The sequence below is a fragment of the Arachis hypogaea genome, chromosome 17 (genome assembly GCF_003086295.3).
Source record: "Arachis hypogaea cultivar Tifrunner chromosome 17, arahy.Tifrunner.gnm2.J5K5, whole genome shotgun sequence".
Lineage (NCBI taxonomy): Eukaryota > Viridiplantae > Streptophyta > Magnoliopsida > Fabales > Fabaceae > Arachis > Arachis hypogaea.
In genome coordinates, this window is record NC_092052.1 from 51,659,545 (window position 1) to 51,683,361 (window position 23,817).

The 23,817-nt window shown below is 40.3% G+C and overlaps 2 non-coding genes across 2 annotated transcripts; both read right to left on the reverse strand.

Moving 5' to 3' along the window:
* Positions 1–258: 258 nt before the first annotated feature.
* Positions 259–362, reverse strand: LOC112768898 (small nucleolar RNA R71). Its single transcript, XR_003186275.1, has one exon. It is a non-coding gene; the product is annotated as a small nucleolar RNA R71 (small nucleolar RNA).
* Positions 363–12,553: 12,191 nt separating this feature from the next.
* Positions 12,554–12,660, reverse strand: LOC112768134 (small nucleolar RNA R71). Its single transcript, XR_003185573.1, has one exon. It is a non-coding gene; the product is annotated as a small nucleolar RNA R71 (small nucleolar RNA).
* Between the last annotated feature and the right edge of the window lie 11,157 nt (positions 12,661–23,817).

Genomic DNA, 23,817 nt, shown 5'->3' on the forward strand with positions numbered 1-23,817 from the left:
TTGTTCAGAACAACTGTTTCATTTTGAGGAAATGCTCAAGAAGATCCAAACCAACATCTAACCACATTCTTGAGAATTTGTGACACTGTAAAGGCCAATGGTGTTCACCCTGACACCTAAAAACTTCTTTTGTTTCCCTTTTCTCTCAGGGATAAAGCAGCAAAGTGGTTAGAGTTCTTTCCAAGGGAGAGTTTGACAACTTGGGAAAAGGTGGTGAATAAGTTCCTGGCAAGATTTTACCCTTCCCAAAGAGTTAACAGGTTGAGGGCTGAGGTACAAACGTTTAGGCAATAAGATGGAGAAACTCTATATGAAGCATGGGAGAGTTACAAGGAGTTGACAAGAAAGTGCCCTCCGGACATGTTCAATGAATGGGTACAGCTGCACATTTTCTATGAAGGATTGTCACAAGAATCAAAGAAGGCTTTAGATCACTCTTCAGGAGGCTCTCTCAACAAGAAGAAGACAATTGATGAGGCCATAGACATCATAGAAACTGTGGCCAACAATCAATACTTCTATGCCTCTGATAGAAACCCAAATAGAGGAGTGATGGAGCTGAGTCACATGGATGCACTGCTAGCTCAAAAAAAGTTAATTACCAATCAATTGGCAGACCTCACCAAGCAAATGGAGAGGAACCAAGTTGTAGCAGTCAATACTCAACCACCAGTTCAAGAAGAGGTGAATGCAGAGGAAGGAGGAAATTGGGAGCAAGCCAATTATGTTGAAAACTCATCAAGATAACCCTATGATCCACACTCCAAAACCTACAATCATAGTTGGAAGAACCACCCAAACTTTGTGTGGAAAAACCAGCAAAACCAGAACCAAGATCATAGACTTCACAACTCATCCATTACAATAATCCCACTTACTAATAAACTAATCAAAGGCCATCTCAAACCCCATACAACAATTCTATCCAAGCTCCATACCAAGCCCAAAATAGCCATTCTCAACCCCCAAATCCCAACCTACCACCACCATCTGAGGATAGATTATCCCAGATTGAAGCCTTGCTTGAAAATCTTTGTAAGCATTTTCAAGACAACGGAACATTCAAAGAAGAAGTAAGGTCTAATATGAAGAACTAAGGAGATGCCATCAAGAAGCTTGAATCTCAAGTAGGACACCTATCTCAATAAATCCCTAAATCCACTGACAGTTTTCCAAGTGACATTGAGAAGAATCCAAGAGGAGGAATAAATAATGTGAGATGGGAAGAATGCTAGGCAATCACTCTAAGAAGTAAGGAGACTTTGGAGGAAGAAATCAGCAAGCCAACAGAGCACAACCAAGGGGTTCTAAAGGAGAAGTTGGTAGAGAAAGAACAAGGAATTGATTCTGCACAAAAGAAGGAAACCTTGAAGCCATATGTGCCAAAAGCACCATTCTCTCAGAGACTCAGGGGTGGTGAAAAAGAGAAGACGTATTCCAGGTTCCTAGATGTATTTACATCTCTTCATATCAACATTCCCTTCATTGAAGCCCTCCAACAGATGCCCTCATATATTAAGTACATGAAGGAGTTGCTAACCAAGAAGAGTACCTTAAAGGGTGGGCAAATAGTAGTAATGACTAAAGAGAGCAGTGCTCTCATCCAGAAGGACTTGCCCACAAAGAAGAAAGATCCAGGGAGTTTTCACATCCCTTGTGCTATAGGGGATACCATGATTGACAGAGGGTTTTGTGATCTTGGAGCTAGCATAAATCTAATGCCTCTATCTCTCATGAAGAAGTTGCAAATCAATGAGTTGAAATCCACATATGTGACTCTTCAATTGGCTGACAAAACCCAGAAACAAGCACTGGGAGTGGTTGAAAATGTACTGGTCAAGGTAGGGAGGTACTTCCTCCCTACACACTTTGCTGTTCTTGAAATGGAAGAAAGCTATCTTCATCCAATCATTCTGGGAAGACCATTGATAAACCCATATTTTATGATATATTTTGTGCTTAATCTGAGTGATTTATTCAATCCTTCACCCACTTATTCATATTAATTACATGGTTTTACTTTCCCTTCCTTATTATGTGATGTATGTGAAAACATGTTTCCTAAGCTTAAAAATAATTATTTTGATTACCCTTTATTTCCATTCGATGCCGTGATTCGTGTGTTGAGTAGTTTCAGATCTTCTAAGGCATGAATGACTTAAAGGATGGAAAGGAAACATACAAAAATGGAAGGAAAGCACGAAACAGGTTTTTGAAGAAACTGGCAGCCACGCGATCGCATGGGCGACACGGCCGCATGCCAGCGCGAAAAGGCATTGACGCGGCCGCATGACTGACACGACCGTGCGCCTCGAGCGAAACACATATGACGCAGCCGCATGACTGACGTGACCGCGTGACAAGAAAAACTCCGAATGACGCGACCGCGTGACCCACGCGGACGCGTGACAGAGGCCACGCACCAGAAATTGCAGAAAACGCTCATAGCGAATTCTGAATCCCTTTTTGGCCCAAATCCAAGTCCAGAAAGCATAGACCAGAGGTTATGAAGTGGGGGAATGCATCCATTCAAGGAGAGTCTCCAATTAGTTAGTTTTCCATGATTTAGATTTAGTTTTGAGAGGGAGATTCTCTCCTCTCTCTTTAGGATTAGGATTTAGATTTAGGATTTTATGCGCTTTCAGGATTATCTCTTTTTATCAGGTTCAATATTCCTTTTTATTATTTTCCCAATTTTATTTATGAATTCTTCTATGTTACAGATTACTCTTTGAATTAATGTTATTTGAGGTATTTCAGTTTATTATTGCTTTCTTTTATTTACATTATTGTTATTCCCATCTGAAGACATTTTTATTCCAGTAAATTTACTTTTTCCCTTTTGGTCTTGGTTAAGAAATCAGTAACTCAGGAGTTATCAAACTCAACATGATTGATAATCGTTATCTTTGCTAATTGAATTGAACTTCAATAATCCCAATCTTTCCTTAGGGATTAACTAGGATTCGAAGATCAAACTAATTAGTCACTTGACCTTTCTTTACTTTAAGTAAAGACTAATTGAGTGGAATTAAGATTCAATTTTCATCATCATTGATAAGGATAACTAGGATAGGACTTCTAATTTCTCATACCTTGCCAAAAGTGTGTTTTACAGTTATTTATTTAAATTACAGTCTTTTATTTATTTCAATTGCAATTTAAGTTACTTGTTCCTCATCTTAAAAAACCCTAATTTACAATCTTCATAACCAATAATAAGAACATACTTCCCTACAGTTCCTTGAGAAGACGACCCGAGGTTTAAATACTCGGTTATCAATTTTAAAGGGGTTTGTTACTTGTGACAACCAAAACGTTTGTAAGAAAGGTTGATTGCTTGGTTTAGTAACTATACTTGCAACGAGAGTTTACTATAACTTCTAAACCATCAATCTTCAGTTCTTTCAACCATTCTTAGCCACAGCCAGAGCACTCATAGATGTTGAGCAGGGAGAATTGATATTGAGAATACATGATGAACAACTCACTTTTCATGTCTTCAAGCCCTCATATGAATCTAAACAAGAGAACAAAGATCTGAAGGATGACCACATGGATTGCATGAAGGATGATTCTGGAGATACAAACCTGAAAGAAGCACCCAATAAATTACCCCCAGAACATCCAAGGTCATGCCTGAAAGAGAAGAAAGAAGTAAAGGTGGTGCTACAGACTGAAGAAATTAAAGAGGAGCTAGGGACACAGCTCCCACATGAGACAAGCAACAAGATCCCTCCTGACAAAGAGATCACAAGGAATAAGGCACCGCCAGAAGAAGGAAGGAAGAAAATGTCAAGAGGTTGGAGGAACAAAAAAATCATCACAGAAGATTTTTCTCCAGGGGACAGAGTGATATCTATTCATCAATGATTGCACGGAAACTTGTCTCTCAACAATTTTCCTTCGGCAAGTATACCGAATTGTCGTCAAGTAAAAATTCACAATAGAGTGAGGTCGAATCCCACAGGGATTGATTGGTCAAGCAACTTTAATTAGAGGAATGTTCTAGTTGAGCGAAGCAGAATTTGGTTTGAGAGTTGCAGGAAATTAAATGGCGGGAAAGTAAATAGCAGAAAATGTAAATGTTGGAAGTAAAGAGCTGAAAGTAAATGACGGAAAGTAAATTGCAGAATTGTAAATGGGAATGGGGAAGATGCTCATGAAAGTAAATTTCAGAAATTAAAGAGAATGGGTAAGATCAGAAATGGGGATTCATTGGGCTTAGGAGATGTTACATTCTCCGGAGCAAGTTCATTTTTATCTCTTCCTCAATCAATGCATTCATTGATCTCCTTGGCAATCTTAAGTGATCGAATTGCAATTCCTTGGTAATTCAATCTCTCAAATCTTGATCAATAGCCAATTCCTTTATGAATTGCTCATGAGAAGAGATGAAGTATGGTCACTGATTATACCACATGCATTCCCAAATCAAGTGTTGGTAGGATTATAGTCACCATACCCAACCAAACCCAATTTGGTCCAACATGAGAAAGCATTTCTAGCATGATCTCTTCATTCCTCTTCCAAGGTTCAGAAGAGATCCAAGTATGAATAGCTTCTTTTCCAAGATAACTACCCAATTGGATGAAGATTGAAAGCTTTCTAGTAAAATCAAGAGAAAAGATAGAAGAAGAGTAATGAAAATTAGTTTTGATCCATCAAATTACAACAGAGCTCCCTAACCCAATAAAAGGGGTTTAGTTGTTCATAGCTCTTGAAATGGAAAGCAAAGATGGAGAATACATCATGAAAACTAGAACAAGAAGTGCAGAGTAAATTATACAGAGAGTAGTTCTCAATTTCCAATCCCCCAAAAAGCTGTTTCCTGATTCAAAACTACCCCTATATATACTACTCTTCTGATCTTCTAGTTGATTCTTCAAGTCTTGGATATGGGCCTTTGGATCTTGAGTTTGAAGCAGTTATCTTCTGCAGTGGGCTTAGCTTTACTTGCAGAGAGAAAGTGTGAAGTAGGAAGGGTCTTTAGCTCAGGACGTTAGTGGCGTTAACGTTAAGTGAGAGTGTGGGTTCGAGAATGTTAGTGACAATCACCTTTTTCACTAACGTTCCTCACCCAGGGATGATCCACGTTAACTTCAACATTAGTGGCACCAACGTGACCACTAACGTTGCCTCTTAGTCCTTCGCACACGTTATTGGGACTCACCTTTTCCAATAACGTTGAGAGTCCTTCCTCCCTACGTTAGAGTTCACGTTAACTTAGTTAACGTGGCTCTTAACGTAGGCTTGCCAATTCTTTGAGAACGTTAGTGACACTAACCTTTGTCATTAACGTTCCAAGGTGCCCCTACTTCCCACGTTAGAGTCCACATTAACTAAGTTAACGTGGCTTCTAACGTGGTAATAATAGCCATCTCCAACGTTAGTGACAAAGGTGAGTGTCACTAACGTTTTCTTATCATCTCCTTTATCCACGTTAGCTTCCACGTTAACTTAGTTAACGTGGGAGCTAACATTGCTCATAATGACTTGTGGTGGTACATCCCAACGTTAGTGACAAAGGTAAGTGTCACTAACATTGGCGATCACTTGCTTTCTCCACGTTAGCTTCCACGTTAACTAAGTTAACGTGGCAACTAACGTGGCTCATTGTAGCTTGGCCAACGTTAGTGACAAAGGTGAGTGTCACTAACGTTGGCTTCTCTTTTGCTTCCCAACGTTAGAGTCCACGTTAACTGAGTTAACGTGGCTCTTAACGTGGCCACTTATGAGCTTGGTCCAACGTTAGTGACAAAGGTGAGTGTCACTAACGTTGGCCTTATTTCTTTTTTCCACGTTAGAGTTCACGTTAACTTAGTTAACGTGACTCTTAACGTGGGCTATGATGGCTTTCGAGGACGTTATTGGTGATTACTTTTCTCATTAACGTTGCAAGCTAGCTCCCATTCCACATTGGTGGTCACGTTAGTTAGACTAACGTGGCTGCTAACGTGGCTCTTTCTTGCTTCCTTTGTCCTGAAATCAAGCAATAAAGTGCATCAAAGTTCTAATCAACATCATGAGACAAGCATCATCCAATTTGTCATCTAATTCATGCAAAATTCTCATGAAATCGTGTAAAGTGCTCAATGTATGCTTAAATCAAGATGTAAGTGAAATTCTACCCAAAACTTGCTTATTTCCTAAGAAAATGCATGAAACTACCCTAAAATAGTAAAGAAAAGGTCAGTGAAACTGGCCAAAATGCCCTGGCATCACAACACCAAACTTAAAGCTTGCTTGTTCCTAAGCAAGTACTGGAACAAGAGAATGATGAATGAAATTCCAAGATAAATGAGTCATTATTGTGGAAGTCATGTCCTTGGTTTTATGGTGGTTTCATGCATAGCAACTTAGGTTCATTCCTTCACTGGCTTTCAGACCTTTATCATGTCCTGAAATACTCACTTAATTGCACCCTATGAGACTCTTATTCATTGATCCTTTTATTGTTTTCTGGGCTTATTTGTGTTCTTAGGCTAAGTGCTCTGTGAGGGGGCGACTCTTTAAGATAAGCTTTCAGCCAGCACTCCCGAACCAGTTGATTCAAGGTGCTAGGTGTTAAGACACCCCTAAGGACTTACTCCCTCATGTCTCTTTCCCCCATACATACATACCACAGGCACATGGTTTGTTTATTTTCTTTCTTGAGACCTTGGTGTCCAGCACCTCTTTGGGTTACTAAATGTTCTGTAGCAAGGTTGCTCTTGATAGTGGACTTTCAGCTGATAATCCTGGGTTAGTTAACCCAAGTTACCAAGTGATGAAGCACTCCTACGAACTTATTCATCCAAGCAGATCCTTGGTACAGGAGCACCACAGACACATCTCTCAAGTTTCAAACCCTTGGTGCCTAGCCTCATTCTTTATTAACTTTTCGTTCTTTTTCAACTCTTATTGTTCTTTTCCCCTTTTTCTTATTAGGATCTTGTTATTTAGCTAGTCTTATGGGGTGTATTTCAAGCATATGATTCAGGACAGATAGTTGTCTTTCCACCCTTGTTGGTGAATCAACTTAGCTAACTTATGACCACATCACACACTAAGGAACTTACTCCACAATATGAACTCCACTCTGGTCTTTGATAACAAACATTCTCTTTTTATTTGATTCAAAAGGAGACAAGCAACACAATAAGCAGGATGGAATTGAAAATAGGCAACTTGACTAGTAATCATAGACCTAGGCAATGAAAGACTTAAAGACAGAATTAAAAATTTCTAAACTACCATGGAACATGTTCTATTTTATACATGATTTTCCTTATTTAAAGCTTGAAAAAGGTGGAACAGATAGGGAACTCCACCACCTTTTACTCATGGGATTGCCCATGCTCTTCCTCTGGCTCGTCCTCGTTGTGTCTACTTATTGCGCTTGAGCTCACACCTCCTTTGCTTTTTCCAATCAACTTCTTCCAGAAGCCAGCATCTTCCATCTTCTTCTTTAATATTTCCTTCTGCTGTTTCACCTTCCTTTCTTCTTGTTCTACAAAATCTTTTTGGACCTCATCATATGTAGGGATAGCATAGTGTACATTATGCATATGACTAGACATGTAGTTCAACTTGGCTTGAGTGTTTATGTTGAACTCCTCCCTATGTAGTTGCCGTCCTTCATTAAGTACACTGAACTCATTGAATGCCTTCGTCTGAGCTAGCTGGCATTGGTTGAGTTCTTGAAGGCGCTTATCTTGACGCTCTTGCCTTTCAGACACTTGATTGATGGCTTGAGTGAGTTGGGAATAATGTTCCATTTGCTGTTTCTGCCACTCCCCTTGTTGATTCATCCAATTAGAAAGGAGCTCTTCTTGACGATCCATCCTTTGAGCTTGAACATACAGTTGTTGTTCTTGTCCCTCCATATAACTCCTTGCTAGTTCCTCAATGGCTCCATGAATGTGATTCAGGTTTATGTTGGTGGGGTCATAATATTCTATTTGTTGGTGTTCTTCCTGATGAGACTCTTCTTGGTGAGCTCCTCCTTTTGGTTTTGGCTTTCCTATGTGAGGTCTTCTTTGTTGTTGGACTGGTGTCACATGAGTTAGACGCTGAAACGTAATTAGCCTCCCAGGATTTAACCAATCTGGGTTGCTATCCTCGAAGACAACCTTGGCCTTCGTGCACAGTCTGAGGATGGTGCTGGGGTACCAAAGCCTGGCACCCGAATCAATCTTCTCAGCTGACTCTTGAATCCCCTCAGCTATAAGTTCGTGCACATTGATATCTCCACCTTGTACTAAGCAATGTACCATAGTAGCTCGAGTGACGTTGACCTCGGAATTGTTTGCTGCTGGGAGGATAGATCTCCTCACGAGTTCAAACCATCCCTTAGCTTCAGGGCTGAGGTCTCCTCTCTTGATGAACCTGGGCCTCTTATCCGCATACATTTCCCAGTCAGCTCCTATAACACATATGTCATTCATAATTTGTTCGAGTTCATCATCATCAGGGCTCCTACTTACTCTTGCTTGATAACCGAGCCCATTAAAATGTGGTGATTTCAACTGAAGAGTCCTTGTTATAGCATTGGGGCTGAAATCCACCTCTCTCCCTCTTACGTAACTTTTGAAGGTGGGGACCTTGGTTTTGTCTTCTCTGACCACGTTTGCATAGAACTCTTTGATGAGGTTTGCATTTATCTTCCCCTCCGGGTTCGTAAGCATTTGCCAACCCCTTTGTTCAATCTTCTCTCAAATTTGTGGGCACTCATCCTCGTCAATTTGGAACGTTAACTCAGGCAGTATCTTCTTGAGCTTTATCCGTTCAAGTTCGAGTTCATGGAATGCCGTTTTGAATCTCTTCTCATCAAAAGGAATGCTCTCCACTGGTTCCTTCCTCTTTTGCCTCTTGGAGCTTGATGATGCCATAAGTTTGAGTTGATGTGTGAGGAGGGTGGAAGGTACGGATAGATGAGGAATTCGGTTGGTTAGGACAAGGTGTGATGAAGGGGAAGAGTGTTTGGTTTCGAGAATGAGAAGTGTGGGGAGTGAAATTGGAATGTTAAGGGTGTACTTAGTGCGAATCACTTATATAGGGAAGTGGTGTGTGGATGAAAGGTGTGGATCGATGGGGTTGGTGTATGATGAACGGATGGGGTTCTGCAGGGGATGAGCACAAGGATCATCATCTTTATGAGGGAGATTGGTTCGGTCTTCAAGGGTCTCATTCTTTCAATGTTGCATGGCACATTTCCCAATGTATTTTGGCCAGTTTCACTGACATTTTTCTACTATTTTTAGGGTAGTTTCATGCATTTACTTAGGAAATAAGCTAGTTTTGGGTAGATATTTACTTACATCTTGATTCAAGTATACATTGTGCACTTTACATGATTTTATGAGGATTTTGCATGAATTTAATGACAAATTGGATGTTGCATTTCCCATGACTTGGACTAGAACTTTGATGCACTTTATTGCTTGATTTCAGGACAAAGGAAGCAAAGAAGAACCACATTAGTGGCAACGTTAGTTACACTAACGTTGACACTAACGTGGAATGGGAGTAACTTGCAAAGTTAATGAGAAAAGTCATTGCCAATAATGCTATAGAAGCCATCATTGCCCACGTTAAGAGTCACGTTAACTAGTTAACGTGAACTCTAACGTGGAAGAAAAGAAATGGAGCCAACGTTAGTGACACTTAACATTATCACTAACGTTGGACCAAGCTCATAAATGGCCACGTTAGTTGCCACGTTAACTTAGTTAACGTGGCCTCTAACGTTAAGAAGAAAAGGGGAAGCCAACGTTAGTGTCATTCAACTTTCTCACTAACGTTGGCCAAGTCACAAGAAGCCACGTTAACTCCCACGTTAACCTAGTTAACGTGGAAGCTAACGTGAAAAAACTAGGTGGTCGACAACGTTAGTGACACCAAACATTGTCACTAACGTTGGGATGAACACACACTATCCCCAAGAAGCCACATTAACTCTCACGTTAACCTAGTTAACGTGGAAGTTAACATGAAGAAGAAAGGTTGTCGACAACGTTAGTGACACCAAACATTGTCACTAACGTTGGAAGGAGCCAACACAAGCCACGTTAACTTCCACGTTAACTTAGTTAACGTGGAAGTTAACGTGAGGAGAAGGATGATGAGCCAACGTTAGTGACATTCAACATTGTCACTATCGTTGGAGATGGCTAGCATAGCCACGTTAGAAGCCACGTTAACCTAGTTAACATGGACTCTAACGTGGGAGCTAAGGGGCACATTGGAACGTTAGTGACAATGTTAAGTGTCACTAACGTTCTCGAAGGTTGGCAAGCCTACGTTAAAAGAGCCACGTTAACTAAATTAACGTGGACTCCAACGTAGGGAATGGGGAGACTTCTCAACGTTACTGGGAAAGTTGAGTCCCAATAACGTGTTCGAAGGACATAGTGGAAACGTTAGTGGCAACGTTTGTGCCACTAACGTTGAAGTTAACGTGACTCTTAACTTTGGTAAGGAACGTTAGTGAAAAAGGTGATTGTCACTAACGTCCTCGAACCCACATTTTCACTGAACGTTAACACCACTAACTTCCTGAGCTAAAAGTCTCTGCCCACTTCGCACTTTCTCTCTGCAAGTAAAGCTAAGCCCAATGAAGAAGGAAACTACTTCAAACTCAAGATCCAAAGGCCCATACCCAAGACTTGAAGAATCAACTAGAAGAACAGAAGAGTAGTATATATAGGAGTAGCTTTGAATTATTTGGGGAGTTGGAAATTATAGGGAGCCTCTGGGCATAGAACTACTCTCTGTATTTACTTTCTCTGCACTTCTAGTATCATCATGTATTCTCCATCTTTGTTTTCATTTTCCAGAGCTATGAACAACTAAACCCCTTTCATTGGGTTAGGGAGCTCTGTTGTAATTTGATGGATCAATACTAGTTTTCACTATTCTTCTTCTCTCTTTTCTCTTGATTTTACTTGAAAGCTTTCGATCTTCATTCAATTGGGTAATTATCTTGGAAAAGAAGCTATTCATACTTGGATCTCTTCTGAACCTTGAAAGAGGAATGAAGAGATCATGCTAGAAATGCTTTCTCATGCTGGACCAAATTGGGTTTGGATGGATATGTGACTATAATCCTCTCAACACTTGATTTGGGAAATGCATGTGGTATAATCAGTGACCATACTTCATCTCTTCTCATGAGCAATTGACCAAGGAATTGGCTATTGATCAAGATTTGAGAGATTGAATTACAAGAAATTGTAATTCAATCACTTAAGATTGCCAAGGAGATCAATGAGTGCATTGATTGAGGAAGAGATGAAAATGAAATTGATCCGGAGAATGCAACATCTCCTAAGCCCAATGAACTCCCCATTTCTGATCTTACCCATTCTCTTTAATTTCTGTTACTTACTTTTATGAGCAATTCTCCCATTCCCATTTACAATTCTGCAATTTACTTTTAGTCATTTACTTTCAGTTCTTTAATTCTAGCATTTACTTTTTCTGTCATTTACTTTCCTGCCATTTTATTTTCTGCAATTCTAAACTCAAATCCTGGATTCGCTCAACTAGAACATTCCTCTAATTAAAGTTGCTTGATCAATCAATCCTTGTGGGATTCGACCTCACTCTATTGTGAGTTTTTACTTGACGACAAACTCGGTACACTTGCCGAAGCAAATTTGTTATGAGACAAGTTTTTCGTGTATCAAGTTTATGGCGCCGTTGCCGGGGATTGATTGTGCATCAACAATGATTAAATTGGAAGATAACTAGATTGAGCATTTTTGTTTTGTTTGATTTAATTTTGTTGTTTGAGTCATTTATTTTCTGTTTTAGTTAACTTCGTCCCTTCCCCCTACTCTTTCTTTGTTATTTACCATTCATTTCACTAACCCACTAACTGTTTGATATATTGCATCACTCACACTAACAGTAATTCTGACAGATATACTTTCTACACCTATTCTCTTTGCTTGTACTTGTTGGTTGTATGATAGGGAGAAGAAGCGGGGCTTCAACTTCCTTTGATTCTGAACCTGAGAGAACCTTCCTTAGACTAAGGAGGGAGGCAAGAGAAAAATGTGTAGTTGGTGCTGAAGAAGAGAAGGAACACTTTGAGGAATACTTTGAACCAAACATGGAAGAAAACATGGAAAACCATCATGAAGAAGAAGCTCACAACCATGGCGGAAGAGGACGAGCAAATCATGCTGGGGAGGATAGAAGAGTTTTAAGCTCTTACATCAATCCAAACCCAGGAAACTGTGGAAGTAGCATTCAAAAGCCAACCATCTATGCCAACAATTTTGAACTGAAGCCACAGCTCATCACCCTTGTTCAGAACAACTGTTCGTTTGGAGGGAGTGTCCAAGAGGACCCCAATCAACATTTAACCACCTTCCTGAGAATATGTGACACAGTGAAGTCTAATGGTGTTCATCCTGACGCCTATAGACTGCTCTTATTTCCATTCTCACTCAAGGATAAGGCAGCCAAGTGACTGGAGTCTTTCCCAAAGGAGAGCTTGACAACTTGGGAAGATGTGGTGAACAAATTCTTAGCAAGATTTTACCCCCCTCAACGAATCAATAGGCTGAGAGCTGAGGTCCAAACTTTCAGGCAACAAGATGGTGAGACTCTATATGAAGCATGGGAGAGGTTTAAAGACCTAACGAGGAGGTGCCCACCAGATATGTTCAATGAATGGGTGCAGCTGCACATTTTCTATGAAGGGCTCTCTTATGAGTCAAAGAAGGCCGTAGACCATTCATCTGGAGGATCTTTGAACAAGAAGAAGATCATTGAGGAGGCCATAGATGTCATTGAAACTGTAGCAGAGAATGACTACTTCTATGCTTCCGAAAGAGGGAACACAAGAGGAGTAATGGAGCTAAATAATGTAGATGCTCTGCTGGCCCAAAACAAGCTCATTACCCAACAGCTGGCTGACCTCACCAAGAAGATGGAGAGGAACCAAGTAGCAGCAATCACCACTTCATCAACAACCCAAGAAAGAGTGAATGAAGAAGCAGAGGGAAGTCAGGAGCAAGCCAACTACATTGGGAATTTGATGAGCGGATAATTTATACGCTTTTTGACATTGTTTTTAGTATGTTTTTAGTAGGATCTAGTTACTTTTAGGGATGTTTTTATTAGTTTTTATGTTAAATTCACATTTCTGGACTTTACTATGAGTTTGTGTGTTTTTCTGTGATTTCAGGTATTTTCTGGCTGAAATTGAGGGACTTGAGCAAAAATCAGATTCAGAGGTTGAAGAAGGACTGCTGATGCTGTTGGATTCTGACCTCCCTGCACTCAAAGTGGATTTTCTGGAGCTACAAAACTCGAAATGGCGCGCTTCCAATTGCGTTGGAAAGTAGACATCCAGGGCTTTCCAACAATATATAATCGTCCATACTTTGGCCAAGAATTGACGACGTAAACTGGCGTTCAACGCCAGCCTTCTGCCCAAATCTGGCGTCCAGCGCCAGAAAAGGATCCAAAACCAGAGTTGAACGCCCAAACTGGCACAGAAACTGGCGTTCAACTCCACAAATGGCCTCTGCACGTGAAACACTCAGGCTCAGCCCAAACACACACCAAGTGGGCCCAGGAAGTGGATTTATGCATCAATTACTTACTCATGTAAACCCTAGTGACTAGTTTATTATAAATAGGACCTCTTACTATTGTATTAGACATCTTTGGTCTCAGTTTTATTCCATTGTTCATCTTAGGAGACTATTGATCTCGTTTAGGGGGCTGGCCATCTCGGCCATGCCTGGACCTTCACTTATGTATTTTCATACGGTAGAGTTTCTACACTCCATAGATTAAGGTGTGGAGCTCTGCTGTTCCTCAAAGATTAATGCAAAGTACTACTGTTTTCTATTCAATTCTTCTTATTTCGCTTCTAAGATATCCATTCGCACCCAAGAACGTAATGAAGGTGATGATTATGTGTGACGCTCATCATCCTTCTCCCTTATGAACGCGTGTCTGACAAACACTTCTGTTCTACATGAATTAAGCTAGAATGAGTATCTCTTAGATCTCCTAACCAGAATCTTCGTGGCGTAAGCTAGAATGATGGCGGCATTCAAGAGAATCCGGAAGGTCTAAACCTTGTCTGTGGTATTCTGAGTAGGATTCAATGATTGAATGACTGTGACGAGCTTCAAACTCGCGAGTGCTGGGCGTTAGTGACAGACGCAAAAGGAGGGTGAATCATATTCCAGCATGATCGGGAACCGACAGATGAATAGCCGTGCCGTGACAGGGTGCGTAAGCATAAGATTCACTGAGAGGAGGGGATGTAGCCACTGACAACGGTGATGCCCTTGCATACAGCCAGCCATGGAAAGGAGTAAGACTGATTGGATGAAGATAGCAGGAAAGCAGAGGTTCAGAGGAATGAAAAGCATCTCCATTCGCTTATCTGAAATCCCTGCCAATGAATCTACATAAGTATCTCTATCCCTTTTATTGTTTATTTTAATCTAATAAAATATCATGTTTAAATCCGCCTGACTGAGATTTGCAAGGTGACCATAGCTTGCTTCAAGCCAACAATCTCTGTGGGATCGACCCTTACTCACGTAAGGTTTATTACTTGGACGACCCAGTACACTTGCTGGTTAGTTGAACGGAGTTGTGTCCACACATACATAGAGCCACAATGAGGATTCAATACAATTATATATTGTTACTCTCACACAAGTACAAAGAACATGGAACACAATTTCGTGCACCAGAATTCACCTAGGTAAAACCATGATCCATACTCCAAGACCTACAACCCTGGATAGAGGAATCACCCAAACTTTGGGTGGGAAAATCAACAAGACCAAAGCCTTGATCAAAGACGCCCAAATCCCAACAATGCAAGCCACCAACACTTCACATCTAGACCATATCAACACTCCAATAACAACACCTCTCCACATCCACATCAAAACCAAAATAACTTACCTCATCCTTCCACCTCTAATTACAATCTACAATCATTTGATGACAGACTCTCAAGGATTGAGAATCTACTTGAAGGCATAGGCAAGGAGATTCAAGACAACAAGGTGTTCAAGGAGGAAGTGCGAGCCAGTTTAAAGAACCAGGGAGACACAATCAAGAGGTTGGAATCTCAAGTGGGGTATCTCTCTGAGCAAATTCCCAAACCCACAGATGGATTCCCAAGTGACACAGAGAAGAATCCGAGAGGTGAAACAAAGAAGTTAAGATGGGAAGATTGCAAGATGGTCACTATAAGTGATAAGGAGACTGAGGACAAGCCAAGCAAGCTGTCAGAACAACCTGAAGATACCTCAGTAGAGAAGAAGGAAAAAGATCATCAAGAACCAAAAATCTCACAACAGGAGCTGCTAAGACTCTATGCACCTTTTCCCCAACTGCTCAATGGTGCTGTGGAGAAGAGAATATACTCAAGGTTTCTAGATTTGTTTGCATCTCTGCATGTCAACATACCATTCATCAAGACTATTCAACAAATGCCCGCATACATCAAGTATATGAAGGAGCTGCTTTCCAGGAAAAGCTCACTCAAGGGAGGCCAAACTATAGTGATGAACAAGGAGTGCAGTGCCCTCATTCAACCACAGTTGCCTACAAAAAGAAAAGATCCAGGGAGTTTTCATGTCCCCTGTGCCATAGGGGAAACAATTTTTGATAGAGCACTCTACGATTTGGGAGCAAGCATCAACTTAATGCCCTTATCCCTGGTAAAGAGGCTGCAGATCAATGAGATATTGCCCACAGATGTAGTCATCAGGCTGGCTGACAAAACTCAAAAACAAGTAATAGGGGTGGTGGAAAACGTGTTGTTAAAGGTTGGGAAATACTTTCTTCCCACAGACTTTGTCATCTTGGACATGGAAGAGAGTCACACTCACCCAATCATATTGGGAAGACCATTCCTAGCTACAGCCAGAGCACTCATAGATGTGGAGCGAGGGGAGCTAATATTGAGGATCCATGATGAACGACTCAGCTTTAATGTCTTCAAACTCTCACAAGAAGTAGACTAAGAAAACAAAAAATCAAGCAAGGATCATAATGAGATGCTGATAGAGGAAGCAAGCACTGAAACACAACCAACCCATCTGGGAAAGCCTTTGGTTGATGAACAAGGAAATAAGTAGTTGTCACAACTCAAGGAAAAGCTGGAGGAACCTAAACCACCAGAGACATGTGAAGACAACAACAAAATTCCCTTAGAAGAAGAAGTCACCAAGAGCAAGGCAACATCAAAAGGGACAAAGAAGAAGGTACCAAGAGGGTGGAGGAACAAGAAGATCCCTACAGAGGACTTCTCTTCAGGGGATAAAGTGATCTCAGCTTACTTCCCAGATATCCCCGCTGATCTCCCCACTGTACCATCTCAGTTACCTAAGGTCTTCACTATCAACAGAGTTCTCTCCTTGGAACATGTAGAGATCATTGATACAACCAATGGATATAAGTCCAAGGCAAGAGGGGAGGACTTGAAGCATTATCAACCTCCCTGATGAAGGAGAAACGTCAAGCTAGTGACACTAAAGAAGCGCTTCATGGGAGGCAACCCATGTTTTATGAGCTTTTACTAGTGAATAAGTCAATATTCATGAATTCCAACCTAAACTTGACAAACACTTGGTGAAATCCTTATATTGCAGTATATAGTGAAGAACAAGTTTGGTGTTCAAAGCATGCCAAGAAAGAATGAATGCAACTGAGAGCATGCTAGTCGTGGAGCTTTGAACAGAACTTTTCATCACAGTGCTCCAAACTAAGTTTGGTGTCACCCCATGGTGCCACCAATGTGCATATAAGGATACACAGTTAGTTAGTTAGTTGGAGTTCATGAATAAACAAAATCTTTTCTTCTCTTTATTATTCTAGCCGTAAAATTTAAATTGATTTTTTTATGATATTTCTTACTTTTCTTATTTGATCTTTATAGGGAAAGGAAAGGAGCATTGAAGGAGATTGATTGGACAATTTAATGAGAAAGGTTCGGCCACTTCATGAAGAGGGTACTACACACGTGCCTCAAGGGGGAATGCATTGGGAATGGTTGCCATGCAACATTAGAGGAAGAACAAACTTGGAAACTAAACCAACTCCATCATAAAGTTGGTAATCCTCGTGCTTACTCCATACAAAACCCCATCCGTTCATCATACACCAACCCCATCAATCCACACCTTTCATCTCTTTATCACTTCTCTATATAAGTGGATCCAATCCACACCATCTCCACATTCGAAATTCATATCCCTTGCACTTCACTTTCCAGCAACTAGTTCTTCAACTTCCCACTCTCTAAATCCCACATTTCTTCCCTTCACTACACCCTTTTCGCATTAACTTCATTCATGGCAGCATCAAGCTCTAAGAGGCAAGAGAGGAAGGTGAAAGAGCAGAAGGAAACACTCAAGAAGAAGATGGAAGATGGTGGTTTCTGGAAGAAGCTGCTTGGAAAAGGCAAGGGAAGTGGGAGCACAAGCAATCAAGAAAAACACCAAGAGGACAAGCAAGAAGGAGAGCATGGGCAACCACATGAGTAAAAGGTGGTGGAATTCCTTCTTTGGTCCATCTTTCTCTATGCTCTAAATAAGGAAGATCTTGTATGAAATAGAACTTGCTTCCATGTTAGTTTAAATTTTTTTTAAATTCTGTCTTTTAAGTTTTTGTTGAAAAGGTCTATGTTTGCTGGTCTCTATGTCACTGCATCCTTACTTTGCTTACTTGTATGTTTGTCCCTTTAAATCAAATGAAAAGAGAATGAGTGTTTTTTTAAGACCAGAGAGGAGTTCATACTATGGAATAAGTTCATGAGTTTATGGTATAGTCATAGGTTAGCTAAGTTGGTTCAACCATAAGGTGGGAGGACAACTATCTGTCATGAATACTGTGCTTGAGACACACCCCATGAGACTAGCTAAATAAGAAGATCCTAATAAGAAAAAGGGAAAGAACAATCAAAGTTGAGAAAAAAAAAAAGAAAAAGAACAAGCAATAAGACTAGGCACCAATAGTTTTTAATCTTGAGGCATGTGTCTATGGTGCTCCTGTGTGATGGATCTACTTGGATGAATAAGCTCTTAGGGGTGCCTTATCACTTGGTAACTTGGGTTAACTAACTCGGGATTATCAGCTGAAAGTCCACTATCAAGAGTAACCCTCAATACAGAGCATTTAGTAACCCAAAGAGGTGCTGGACACCAAGGTCTCAAGAAAAGAAAATAAATAAACCATATGCTTGTGGTGTGTATGTATGGGGGAGAGACTTGAGCAAGTAAGTCCTTAGGGGTGCTTCAACACTTAGCACCTTGAACCAACTGGTTCGAGAGTGTTGGCTGAAAGCTTATTTTAAAGAGTTGCCCCCTTACAAAGCACTTAGCCCAAGGAACACAAATAAGCCCTGAAATAACAACAATAGGATTAATGAATAAAAGTCTCATGGGATGCAATCACAGTGAGTATTCTAGGACATTGGTGCACGAAATTGTGATCTCTGGTAATGGCTCCAAAAACTTGGTGCTCTAATCTCAATTCATAATTTATCACAACTTCGATACAACTAACCAGCAAGTGCACTGGGTCGTCCAAGTAATAAACCCTACGTGAGTAAGGGTCGATCTCACGGAGATTGTTGGTATGAAGCAAGCTATGGTCACCTTGTAAATCTCAGTTAGGTGGATATAAAATAGTTATGGAGTTTTCAAAAATTAATAATAAAGGAAGGTAAAGATAGAAATACTTATGTAATTCATTGGTGAGAATTTCAGATAAGCGCATGGAGATGCTTTCGTTCCTCTGAACCTCTGCTTTCCTGCTGTCTTCATCCAATCAATCCTACTCCTTTCCATGGCTGGCTTTATGTAAGGATGTCACCATTGTCAATGGCTACTTTTAATCCTCTCGGGAAAATGGTCTAAATGCTCTGTCACAGCACGGCTAATCGTCTGGAGGCATCACCCTTGTCGATGGCTGCATCCTATTCCTCTCTGTGAAAATGGTCCGATACGCTGTCACTGCATGGCTAATCATCTTGGAGGTTCTCTATCATACTGGAATAGGATTTACTATCCTTTTGCGTCTGTCACTACGCCCAGCACTCGCGAGTTTGAAGTTCGTCACAGTCATTCAATCCCAGAGTCTTACTTGGAATACCACAGACAAGGTTTAGACTTTCCGGACTCTCATGAATGCCGCCATCAATCTAGCTTATACCACGAAGATTCTGATTAAGAGATCCAAGAGATACTCATTCAATCTAAGGTAGAACGGAAGTGGTTGTCAGGCATGCGTTCATAGGGAATGGTGATGATTGTCACGTTCATCACATTCAGGTTGAAGTGTGAATGAATATCTTAGAAGCGGAATAAGTTGAATTGAATAGAAAAATAGTAGTACTTTGCATTAATCTTTGAGGAACAGCAGAGCTCCACACCTTAATTTATGGAGTGTAGAAACTCTACCGTTAAAAATACATAAGTGAAAGGTCCAGGCATGGCCGAATGGCCAGCCCCCTAAAACGTGATCACAGGATTAGAATACAATCCAGGATGTCAAATACAATAGTAAAAAGTCCTATTTATACTAAACTAGTTACTAGGGTTTACAGAAGTAAGTAATTGATGCATAAATCCACTTCCGGGGCCCACTTGGTGTGTGCTTGGGCTGAGCTTGAATGTTACACGTGCAGAGGTCATTCTTGGAGTTGAACGCCAGTTTATAACGTATTTCTGGCGTTCAACTCTGGTTTGTGACGTGTTTCTGGCGTTTAACTCCAGACAGCAGCGTAGAACTGGAGTTCAACACCCTTTTATGTCATCTAAACTCGGCCAAAGTATGAACTATTATATATTGCTGGAAATCCCTGGATGTCTACTTTCTAACGCAATTAGAAGCGCGCCATTTTGAGTTTTGTAGCTCCAGAAAATTCACTTTGAGTGCAGGGAGGTCAGAATCCAACAGCATCAGCAGTCCTTCTTCAACCTCTGAATCTGATTTTTACTCAAGTCCCTCAATTTCAGCCAGAAAATACCTGAAATCACAGAAAAGCACACAAACTCATAGTAAAGTCCAGAAATGTGAATTTAGCATAAAAACTAATGAAAAGATCCCTAAAAGTAACTAGATTCTACTAAAAACATACTAAAAACAATGCCAAAAAGCGTATAAATTATCCGCTCATCACAACACCAAACTTAAATTGTTGCTTGTCCCCAAGCAACTGAAAATCAAATAGGATAAAAAGAAGAGAATATACTATAAATTCCAAACTATCAATAAAACATAGCTTCAATCAGATGAGCGGGACTTGTAGCTTTTTGCCTCTTGAATAGTTTTGGCATCTCACTTTATCCATTGGAGTTCAGAATGATTGGCATCTATAGGAACTCAGAGTTCAGATAGTGTTATTGATTCTCCTAGTTCAGTATGATGATTCTTGAACACAGCTATTTTATGAGTCTTGGCCGTGGCCCTAAGCACTTTGTTTTCCAGTATTACCACCGGATACAAAAATGCCACAGATACATAACTGGGTGAACCTTTTCAGATTGTGACTCAGCCTTGCTAAAGTCTCCAATTAGAGGTGTCCAGGGTTCTTAAGCACACTCTTTTTTTGCTTTGGACCTTGACTTTAACCGCTCAGTCTCACATTTTCACTTGACACCTTCACGCTAAAAGCACATGGTTAGGGACAGCTTGGTTTAGCCGCTTAAGCCAGGATTTTATTCCTTTAGGCCCTCCTATCCACTGATGCTCAAAGCCTTGGGATCCTTTTTATTTACCCTTGCCTTTTGGTTTTAAGGGTTATTGACTTTTTGCTCTTGCCTCTTGGTTTTAAGAGCTTTTGGCTTTTTCTGCTTGCTTTTTCTTTTTCTTTCTATTTTTTTTCGCCTATTTTTTTTTCTGCAAGCTTTGTTCTTTGCTGCTTTTTCTTGCTTCAAGAATCATTTTTATGATTTTTCAGATTATCAAATAACATGTCTCCTTGTCATCATTCTTTCAAGAGCCAACATATTTAACATTCTTAAACAACAACTTCAAAAGACATATGTGATGACAAGCCATCCTAGCCTATTTTAGCTAGTCTTTTTCTTTTGTTTTCATTTGAATTATGCACTTTCTTGAGCTACAAGCAAGCTAATTGAGTAGATTTTCATGTTTCCCTTGATTGAACCAACCATATATGAATTCATGCCATTTCATGAGGTTTTATGCTATATTTGTTGCATATTATGAAAGAATGAATATCTCATGGTTTTGAGCATAGCTTTGATGAGTTTGGTTGATTAATGATAGGTGAAGAAAGCTTGGAGAAAGGTTGAAGCAAGAAGGAATGGCTAGGAGTGAAGAGAGGACAATGGAATAAGTGAAATTGAACCAGGAAGCAAGAAGCTGGACCTAAAGTTAGCATCAAACTTTTGCACAAACTTTTGGTTGAAAAGTTAGCTCCAACGTTAGCCCCCTAACTTGGAGGCTAACGTTGGAACTTGAAAATTTATCCCCTAGGCACTAAAAGTTTGCGCCAACGTTAGCCCCCTAACTTGGAGGCTAACGTTGGCACATGAATTCCTCCCTGGCCATCCAATGTTTGCGCCAACGTTAGCCCCCTAACTTGGAGGCTAACGTTGGCACATGATTTCCTCCCTGGCCATCCAACGTTTGCGCCAACGTTAGACCCCTAACTTGGAGGCTAACGTTGGCACATGAATTACAATGGGGAAGGAGCAAAAGTTTGCGCCAACATTAGCCCCCTAACTTGGAGGCTAACGTTGGCACCACAAGCACACTAGACAAGGCCAACGTTAGGGTCAAAGTTAGACCCCTAACGTTGGCACCAACGTGCACACCAGAAAAATGTGTTTGCTGCTATGAAAAGTTGGAGCCAAAGTTAGACCCCTAACTTTGGCTCAAACTTTTGGTCTAACTTTTGCTAACCTTAAATCCGGTTCAATTGGTTCACTTTGGTTCTTCTTCAAACTTCAAGAGCAATCAACCAAGGCCTCTTTCAACCCAATTCCACCAAGAGCAAAGGCCCAACTCAAGGCTTGAAGATCATTTGAAGAAAGTGTATAAATAGGATAGAATTCAAGTTCTTCGGGGAGCTTTCTTTTGGAATTTTCATAAGAGTTTTCGGAGAGCTTTTGTTATAGAGTGAACTTTAATTTCTTTGTCTTGAGGAAAGAGAATTCACTTCTCTTCCTCTCAGTTTTATTGCTTTCAATTTCAATTACACTTATCTTAAATCTTGGATTGGAGAATTGAAGAAATTCTGTTTCAATCTCAATCTTGGATTTCTCTGTTTCTTTACTGTTAATTGAATTTCATTTCCGATTAATTGCTCTTCATCTATTCTCTTTGCAATTTACAATTCCCTTGCAATTGTTCTTATTGGATCTAGGAAGGCATTGAGATCTAGACTTAGTTTTCTAGTCTCTGGGTCCTGAGATCCAAATCTCCAATTTACATTCTGTTTCTTGCTTTCCATGTTCATTTACTTTTCTGCTATAAGATCCGATCCAATCCCAATTCCCTTTTACTCTTCTGTTTGATGCAATTTAACTTTTCCTTGTTTAATTTCTGCAAATCCACGTCCCAATCCCCTTTACATTTCAAGCAAATAACATTCCTTGCACTTTAAGATTCCGCAATTTACATTTCTTGCATTTTAAGTTTCTGCCATTTAATTTCTTGTTCTTTAAGTTTCAGCAATTTATTTCTTGTTCTCTTTACTTCAATGCAATTTAATTCTGCAAGTCACAAAACCATCAACCAAATCTTGATTCGCTTGACTAAATCAACCACTAAGCTAAAATTGCTCAATCCTTCAATCCCTGTGGGATCGACCTCACTCCCGTGAGTTTTTATTACTTGATACGACCCGGTACACTTGCCGGTTAGATTTATGTGTTTTGGGAGAGATTTATTTTTCCTCCAAAATACTCATCAATATGCACTGTTCAAGCATTCATTCAGAAAACAAGAAGCATTGTCACCACATCAATATAATTAAACTAAGTTCAAGGATAAATTCGAAACTCATGTACTTCTTGTTCTTTTGAATTAAAACATTTTTCATTTAAGAAAGGTGATGGATTCAAAGGACATTCATAACTTTAAGGCATAGTTACTAAATACTAATGATCATATAATGAAGACACAAACATAGATAAGCACTTAGCATAGAAAACGAAAAACAGAAAAAGTAAGAACAATGAATGAGTCCACCTTAGTGATGGTGGCGTTTCCTTCTTGAGGAACCAGTGATGTCCTTGAGCTCTTCTATGTCTCTTCTTTGTCTTTGTTGCTCCTCCCTCATTGCTTTTTGATCTTCTCTAATTTCATGAAGGATGATGGAGTGCTCTTGATGTTCCACCATTAATTGTCCCATGTTGGAACTTAATTCTCTTAGGGAGGTGTTGATTTGCTCCCAATAGTTTTGTGGAGGAAAATGCATTTGAGGCATCTCTGGGATCTCATAGTGATGAGCTTCATGCGTCTCTTGAGATCCATGAATGGGCTCTCTTGCTTGCTCCATCCTTTTCTTAGTGACGGGCTTCTCTTCCTCAATGGGAATGTCTCCTTCTATGAAAGCTCCAGCTGAGTAACATAGATGGCAAATAAGATGAGGAAAAGCTAGCCTTGCCCCAGGAGAGGGCTTTTCGGCTATTTTGTAGAATTCAAGGGAGATGACTTCATGAACTTCTACTTCCTCTCCAATCATGATGCTATGGATCATGATGGCCCGATCCACAGTAACTTCAGATCGGTTGCTAGTGGGGATGATGGAGCGTTGGATGAACTCCAACCATCCTCTAGCTACAGGCTTGAGGTCCAGTC